The sequence below is a fragment of the Phyllostomus discolor genome, chromosome 13 (assembly GCF_004126475.2).
Source record: "Phyllostomus discolor isolate MPI-MPIP mPhyDis1 chromosome 13, mPhyDis1.pri.v3, whole genome shotgun sequence".
Taxonomy (NCBI): domain Eukaryota; kingdom Metazoa; phylum Chordata; class Mammalia; order Chiroptera; family Phyllostomidae; genus Phyllostomus; species Phyllostomus discolor.
Window position 1 is genome coordinate 54,204,071 of NC_040915.2, and position 8,391 is coordinate 54,212,461.

Consider the following 8,391-nt stretch of genomic DNA (forward strand, 5'->3'; position numbering starts at 1 on the left):
GCAGCCAGAAGTTGTGGGGAACTTATCTTCCTGGCACTGGAACCCTGGGCTGGGGTGTCTGGTGGGGAGCTGGGACTTCTCACTTCAGATTTATCCCTCTCAAATTTTTAATCCACCACAGGTGGGTGTGGGACCAGCCTGTTCTGCGTCTGTGCCCCTCCTACCAGTCTGGATGGATGTGGTTTCTTTAATTCCATTGTTGTTAGACTTTTATTCAACTTGATTTCTCTTGGTTCTCTGCAATGATTGCTTTATATTTTTGCTATAATTTTGATGTGGTTGTGCAAAGAGGTGAGCCGTGTCAGGCTACGCCGCCATCTTGACCAAAAGTCTTCATTTTCTTAATGGTGTCTTTCGAAGAGCAAAAACTCTTCATTTTATGAGGCGCAATTGATCATTTTTTTCCTTTATGGATATTTTCCCCTGTAGAGTGTTAAGATAATTCAGTGCCCGGCACATGATTAAGCACTTAATAAATGGTAGATGCCATTGTTATTAATACGAAGGAGAAAATGCAACACACTGAGTGAGGCCGGGAGGCCCCGTGCCTCTGCAGCCCTCCCTCCCCCTCTCTGGGCCTCAGTTTCCTCGTGAGGGCAGTGGGGGGACTGCATGGCTAAGTGATGACTGAGGCTGCTTATCCTGGACAGGCCAGAGCGTTCCTATTCTCTAAAGACTGGGGAATGGAAGCCAGGAATGGGGAAGCTCCCTTCCAAGGATCCGAAGCCCTGCCTCCCTTTGGAACTAAGCATCCTTCAGGTGGTTTTAGATCCTCGGTGGGCACTTGGGTGACACTGGCACGGACAGCCGCAAAGTCTACGTGCTTCCCGGAACTGCTCAGAAGTTAGGATTCTAAGGTGGGGAACTGAGGCTCAGAGAGACAAGGTTACAAAGTGGCAGACCACAGCCAGGTCTGCATGACCCCGAAGCCCACGCGCCCTCGGCTCCCAGCAGGCTGTGCAGGCTGCACCCTGCGGGAGGGAAATGACCAGGCAGGCGGCGAGAGGGGAACTTCAGCCAAAGAAATGTTCCATCTGAAAGTCACAGTGCATTCCCTCCGAAGCAGCTGTGAGAAAAAAATAGAGTGGGTCAGAATTAGCAGATCTTTTTTTTCCTCCTTTTTAATTCATAGCTTGTGAGTTGACGTGCTCATGGGGAGAACGTCTTGCTCTCTGGCTTGGCAGCAAAGTCAATGGCAAAGTACTGACAGCCCGGAACGGCCTTCCTCCTCCACGTCGGGTCGTGACTGGGGGGTGGGAGCTCTCCGTGCCCGTGAGCATCTCGGCACTAGTGGTCCATACACGGGTGTCCCCCAGGCTCCGGAAGGTGGGAAAACCCCGCTGCTGGCTCCATGGCTGCAATAGTCCCGTTTCGGGTTTTTATTTCCCCAGACATTTAATGAAACATTCATTCCCCAAGCACTGGAGAAATAAAGGCAGTTAGGACTCCACTCCTGTCCTCAGACTGGAGGGGAGACAGTCGCATATACAAATAATGGTAGGACAGTGTGATGGAAATTGTAGAAGCAGAGAGAAGGCACAGATGGAGCCTGGATTGGGGCATCATGGAAGGCTACCTGGAGGAGGCACTATCTAAGCTGGGTCTTGAGGGACGAGTAGAAGTTCAACAGGGCAAAGATATCCCCCCATGCCTGATAGTGTGTGTGATGAGGGAGGGGGGCGCCTTCATAAATGTTCCTGTTCTGTTTTCCAGCAGTTTCTCAGCTATTGCTCTTATGTGCCTTGCCAGGTTATAAACTTACTGGGGAAATTAGGCCTTTGCATTGTAGAATATTTGATAGCATCCCTGGCCCCTCTGTGCACTAGATGATGCCAGTAGTACTCCCTGCATCCTCCCCTCAGGTCATGACAAACAAAAAAAGGGCTCCAGACATTGCCACATGTCTCCCGGGGGCAAAATCAAACTTGGTTGAGAGCCACTGTCACAGGACATCCATGCATGCGTTCATTTATTCGTGTAATTTTTCATTTATGTCTTCAACAGACAGTTACTGAATACTGGCCATGGGCCGGGCACTTTGGTAGGCATTAGGAACACAAGGGCACTCAAGGCACAGCCAGAGCCACTGCCCTCAGGGAGCTGCCAGGCCAGAGAGGAAAGGAGACAAGCGGATGAGATGTGATAGGAACATGATGGCAGGGCAGGCGTACAAACAGCTGAATATATCCCAGGAAGGCTCCCTGGAAGAGGTAACATCTGTACTGAACATCAAAGATAAACTGACATTAGCCAGGTGAAAGGGATGGAAGGCATTCTAAATCAAGGAAGAGAGAGAAGACATTCTTAACCAAGAACATGGGGTAGGCAAAGGCCTGGCGGATGAGCCAGGCTGGCCCTCTGGGGGATTGTAGCAGTTCTCTCTGCGTGGAGCCCAGATCTCCAGGGTGGCCAGGGCTGCAGAGCAGAGGGCCACTCCTGTCACTGAAAGCATCTGTATTTATCCTAAGGCCTTGTGGGGGCCATGGGAAGATTCCGAGCACAGAAAGAAGAGACAGTCAGATTAAGAGAAAGACTGTCTGGTCGCCAAGTAACAGAGAAGCCCCACAGTGATGCTGAATGGCTGAGCGTGTGGCCCAGGCTATGCTCCTGTCGCTGCAGAGGCGCCACTGGTCCCGGCCCTCCCTGCCTCCTGCCCTCCGGGTTCGCCTTGCAGATGGCTCAGTCTCCATCTCCTCCTGGCTGCCGCCCACCAGGGCCTCCGCCCACCCAGCAGTTTCTCAGTGATGACAATCCCTTCCAGTGGACGTGGGAAAGGGTTTTCTCTACCTCTGCCGTTAAAGCTGTCACGGAGCGCCCTGATTACATTTGGAGTTTGAAGACAGCCTGCGGCACAACGGCTGGCCCATTAGGCCCCTGGGGCTGAGCCGGCCCTCGGATGGCTTGCGAACGTCGGTGTTGTTGAGGCTCCCTCCAGCCTAAATGATGTACAATCTTCGGTGTGGCTTGGGCACTTCCAGCAGCTCTCCAGGACAGATGACATTTTGTTTCTTAGACTATTTGTGTATGTATTTGGTTGGTCTGGGAAGGGAGATTTATTAAACATCGGGAAGGAGAATGGAAATGGGAGGTGGTCAGACCTTTAGAGACTGCAGACTTGATTAATTTCAGTTGTGACATTTATTTCAAAAAGGTCGTTACAGTAGTCCCTCCCCCCTCGTCTGCAGTTTTGCTTCCTGTGGTTTCAGTTCCCCACGGTCGACTGGGGTTCAAAGACGTTGCAGTCACGCACCACATAGCAATGCTTTGGTCTGTGACGGACTGCAAATACAGCAGTGGCCCCGTGGATTACAATGAGGCTAAGACAATTCTATTGCCCGGTGACGCTGTAATCATCCTAGTGTTGTGGCATAAAGATTGCAAAAAAACAATCCCAAAACACTCATTTGAAAGACTGTATGTACCCCACGTTCATTGTAGCATTATTTACAGTAGCTAAGCTATGGGAGTAACCCAAGTGTCCATCAGCAGACGAGTGGATAAAAGAGTTGTGGAGCATTTGTACAGTGGAGTGTTACTGGCCGTAAGAAAGAGTGAAATGTTACCACTTGCAACAGCACGGACCTAGGAGGGACCCAGGGCGTTACGTGCAGTAAGTGAAATAAGCCAGACTGAGAGATATATGCCCGATGACGTCACGTGTAGGTGGGATCTAAAATAAATGAACAAACACAATAGAAACGGGCTCATAGATACAGAGCACAGATTGATGGTAGCCAGAGGGGAGGGGCGTTGGGGACTGGGTAAAAAAAAAAGGCGGTGGGATTAAGAAGTGCTGATTAGTAGTTACAAGATGGGCATGGAGGATACAGTTAACCGTACTGTAACAACTATACATTTTATAAATGTAGTGTAGCCTACGTACACAGTGCTTATGACGTCTACAGTCGGGAATGGTGATGCCCTAGGCCTTCGCTCTCACTCCCCCTCCCTCCCTCCCTGACTCACCCAGCGCAGCTTCTAGTCCTGCAGCTCTGCTTATGGTAAGCGCTCAGGGGTTCCATTTTTATCTTTCCTCTGTATTGTTACTGTACTATTTCTATGTTTAGAGATGTTTGGATACACAAGTACTTACCATTGCGCTATAATCGCCTACAGGACTCAGTACAGTAGCATGCTGGACAGGCTTGTGACATAGGAGCACACCAGCGCCCCCTGCACACCATGAAGCCTGGGTGTGCGGTAGGCGGTACCACCCGGGGTTTGTGGAAGTGCACTATGTGATTCTAGCACAACGACGAATTCACCCACTAATGCATTTCCCAGGACATAGCCCGGCAGGTAAACGACTCATGACTGTAAATGGAAAATTCCAAGTGTAAACAATTCATAAGTTTTCAGTCATGCACCGTTCTCAGGGGTGTGGTGAAAGTTCACACTGTCCCGCTCTATCCCGCCTGGGGCGTGAACCGTCCCTTTGTCCAGCATGTCCGCGCTCACCCTCCTGTTTGTCACTTAGCAGCTGCCTTAGTTATCAGACCGGCTGTCACAGTGCTCGTGTGCAAACCACCTTTATTTTACTCAATAATGGACACCAAATGCAGGAGTAGTGATGCTGGCCCTTTGGATACACCAGAGCAAAGCCGTGAAGCGCTTCCTCTAGGTGAAAAGGCGTGTACAGGAAAAAGCACAGCATCTGTGGAGTTCGGTACTCTCCGGGGTTTTGGCCATCCACTGCGGGTCTTGGAACTCATCTCCCATGGACAGGAGGGACTACGGTACAAACTGCCAGTTCCCAGTCTTTGAAGGGCATGATGGGAGGGTCTGAGAGATAGGATACGCATTTTGAAACCCTAGTGGGAACTCTGTACTTAGCAAAAGTACAGCTGAACCTGCAAGCTAAAAGGTCAGGTTTCTCCAGCTTAAAATTTGTTGACACCGCCTGCAGGACTCCATACTAACCATGACCCCTGAGGCCTGGCTCGGCATATCTACCGCCAGCCACATCCTCACTATCACCACGTCCCTTTCATGTTCCTCCTCCTCTCCCTCCTGTGCAGAAGCCCATACACACCAGTCCCCTATACACACCAATCCCCCATGACACACCAGTCCCCCAGGCAACACTGGTCCCCCATGCACTCCAGTCCCCCATACACATTAGTCCTCCATGAATATTAGTCCCCCATGACCTCAGGTCCCCCATGCACACCAGGCCCCCATGACACATCAGTCCCCATGCACACCAGACCACATGTACTCCAGCCCCCCCACCACCACATATGCCAGTCCCCCATGCACACCAGGCCCCCATGCACATTGGTCCTCCATGCACATTAGTCCCCCATGAACTCTGGTCCCCCATGCACACCAGGCCTCATGCACAGCAGTTCCTCTCACATCCAGGTTCTACCAGTGACCCTGTCCCCCTTCATCTCCTGCCTCAGCCAGGACTCAGCACACTATGTGTCCCCCCAGAAACCGCCACCAACCACTCAGGCTATCTCTGGCCTGTGGCCTGTGCTCCCAGGGGCCCTCTAGAAGCCCTCTAGGTAATGTGATCTTGAGTTACCCAGACCTGGGTTCAAATCCTGGCTTGGCCACTTACTTAAAGCATGACTTCATCTCCCTGAGCCTTAGTTTCCCCACATGTCAAACGAAGATAACCAAGTTCCTTCCTCATAGGGTTGTCACGGGGATCAAACGGAATTACCATTATAAAGGTGTCAGGAGGGGTACTGGGGCCACTCACCAGCTGGTGAACCTGGGCAGGTCATTTTCCTTCTCTGGGCCTCCGTGTCCTCATCTGTAAAATGGCTATGGTGACGGTCCTTGCCCTGCAGTGTCACTGGGAGGATAAAATGAGTTAATACTTGTAAAGCATTCAGCACAAAGTAAACACTACTTACGTGTTACTCGTATTGTTTAGTTAATACAACCAGGCAAGCGAATGATTTATTCCTCGGCCAGGATGACCGACTGTGGCTGCTGAGGCGGCCCCATGTGCCCCCCGCCCCGCCCCATCTGCTCCCAAGCCTCCAAGCCGGGGGCCTCAGGGAATAAGGATTTGGAATTTTTTTAATCAGCACAGTGCAGGCATGCTATTTCACACGCCGGCTGTTTAAGTGTCTACCTAGTTACAGCTGGCTGCCTTGGATGATTGGTTGAGGGGGCTGAGTTCCCGTTTGTCCCCGATCAATCTGGAAACTGAAAAGCAGCCAGAATATTCATTTTGCACCACCAGGCCCGCCGTCTGGGGTAATTCTTGATGGAGGGGCTGGTGGGCCCGAGTGCCTGGGAGGAAGCAGAAGAGGTGGTTCTGCCTGCCTGAGGAACAGACAGGGGCTTGAGGAACCTGGGTCCCTGTCACCCAGGGCACCATTCAGAGGGGCAGGAGGGCTAAGGTGGCTTAGGAGGGGCTCTCTGAGCCCCGAGCTGTGGATGTCAAGGTCGTTTCGTTGGCACCGTTTAGCCTAAAATGAGGTGCAAGCACACAGGCTCGTGTTGCATAAGCACCTACGATGAGCTTCCGCGGGGCAGCGCCCACGAGAGAGGGAACCCGGCGGGAGGATCGGAACTAAAAATACGGGTCCCATCTGGAAGAAGCGAGAAGTCGGGGAGCCGTGTTTGCAAAGACGGCCCTGTACCAGGATGGCACGTGTGCAGTCACTCTTTCGTTTACTTCCAAACTGCGCGCTCGCACCTACGGCGAGCCAGGCGCCACCGTCCTGGTGGCTTTCAGACGCCTCGGAGAGTGAAACGCGGGCCCTGCTTCCCAACAATCGCAGCGAAAATAGTGGCGCCGGCTGTTCGCGGGGCACCGATAGTGAGCCAGGCTTCGCAGAAGCTATTCCGTTTGATTCTCGCAGGAGCGCAAGGAGCTGGATCCTATTTTTACCCTTGGTTTGCAGATGGTGAGCCAGAAGCTCCGACAGGGGTGAGTGCCCCGATGGAGGCCCATGCGGTTAGGAAGGAATCGAGATCCAGACCGGTCTCATCGGCCGGAACTCCTGTTGCTAACCATGAGGATACCCTGCTTCTCAAAAGGGCCAGACCGTTATGTTTTAACAGCTGGGTACAAAGTACAGAAAGGCCAGTGGAACTTTCTAGAAGTGGAAGTGCCTACCAACCAGGGGGTGGGGATACTGGGCAGTGAGCCCTTGGCAGTGACATTAGGATTCCCATCCCCAGCACGTACCTTAATGTCTTGCACGCAGTAGGTAGCCAATAAGTACTTGTTGGTTCACCAGGTTCACGCAAAGCCTTTCTGAGCACTGTCGGGCAGGCTTCTGCCCCTGGTTTCTTTATTGTCATTCACAAAGCATCATTTCATGCACAAGCCCATGTAGAAGGGCTTTGGTAATCCCTACTGTGCAGAGGAAGAGACTGAGGCTAGTAGGGAGTGGGTCTAGACTTGACCCCCAAGCCCTCAGGATTCTCGAACTCCAGTTCTTTCCCTCAGCCTTGGAGCCACTCAGGGGACTGACTCAGGATGAGACCTGGACCCCAGACCCCAGATCCTTCCAATGCAAGGGGCTGCTTCCTTCTCAGACCCAAGGGGCAATTTATCCCACCAAAGTGCAACACTTTTCTCTCTTGCCACCTTCCACACTGGGAAAATGCACCCCCAACCTGCTGGCGTGACCGTGGGCCTGTGCGTGCAGGCCCTCGCAGGAAGCCATCCATGTCAGGGTCATTATCTCCCCTCTCCTCCCCAACCTCCAACGGCGCCCCCAGCCCCGAAATTCAGCTCAGCTTCAGCTTCACCCAGGGGGGTGGGGTTCCCTCAGCCAGCTTGGGCTGGGATTTCTTGAGCTGAAAATATCATTGAATCATGGAAGTTATTCTACTCCTTCCTTTATTGTTTGCTGGTGTCTCCCGAGTGCTGTCCCTCCCCCGTCCCGCGGCAGCAGGGATGGGTCTCCTTTCAGAGCCTCCAGTGGGTAGGTAGGCTGGGCCCGCAGCAGACACACAGAACACACCCCTGGGCGACCCCACGCCTTTGCTCACCCTGTTCCCTCTGCCTCGTGGGTCCTCTCTCCTTCCTCGTGTGTGGCCCCTTCTTTGCAAAGGCTGCAACCAAACAGCCCTTCCTTCTTAGTGAGAAGAAAGCCCCGTTCGTTGGGTGTGTCCTACATCAGGCGCCTGGAAGACAGGACTGGTCCTGAAAAGCAAACTTGGAGCTCAGCCAAGGCAGTGTGGACTCGGTTCGTGTCCGCTGAGTGAGTGAGGGCGGGTCGCCTCACCTCCCCGAGCTTCTGTCCGATGGGAGTGACGATAGCACCTGCCTTACTTGGTGGTCCCAGGGACAGGAGATAATGCATTTAAAAAGCATCTGGTCTCGTACCCGGGAGACAGCAGACACTTCATGTGAAAATGCTTTGCTTGGAGCAATTTAAACAATAATGTATATGCTGCCAACTACTGAGCTAG

The 8,391-nt window shown here is 52.5% G+C and overlaps 1 protein-coding gene across 3 annotated transcripts in view; it reads left to right on the forward strand.

Moving 5' to 3' along the window:
* Window positions 1-8,391, forward strand: part of SEZ6L (seizure related 6 homolog like) — a 165,278-nt gene that overhangs the window by 55,236 nt on the left and 101,651 nt on the right. The window lies entirely within an intron of this gene.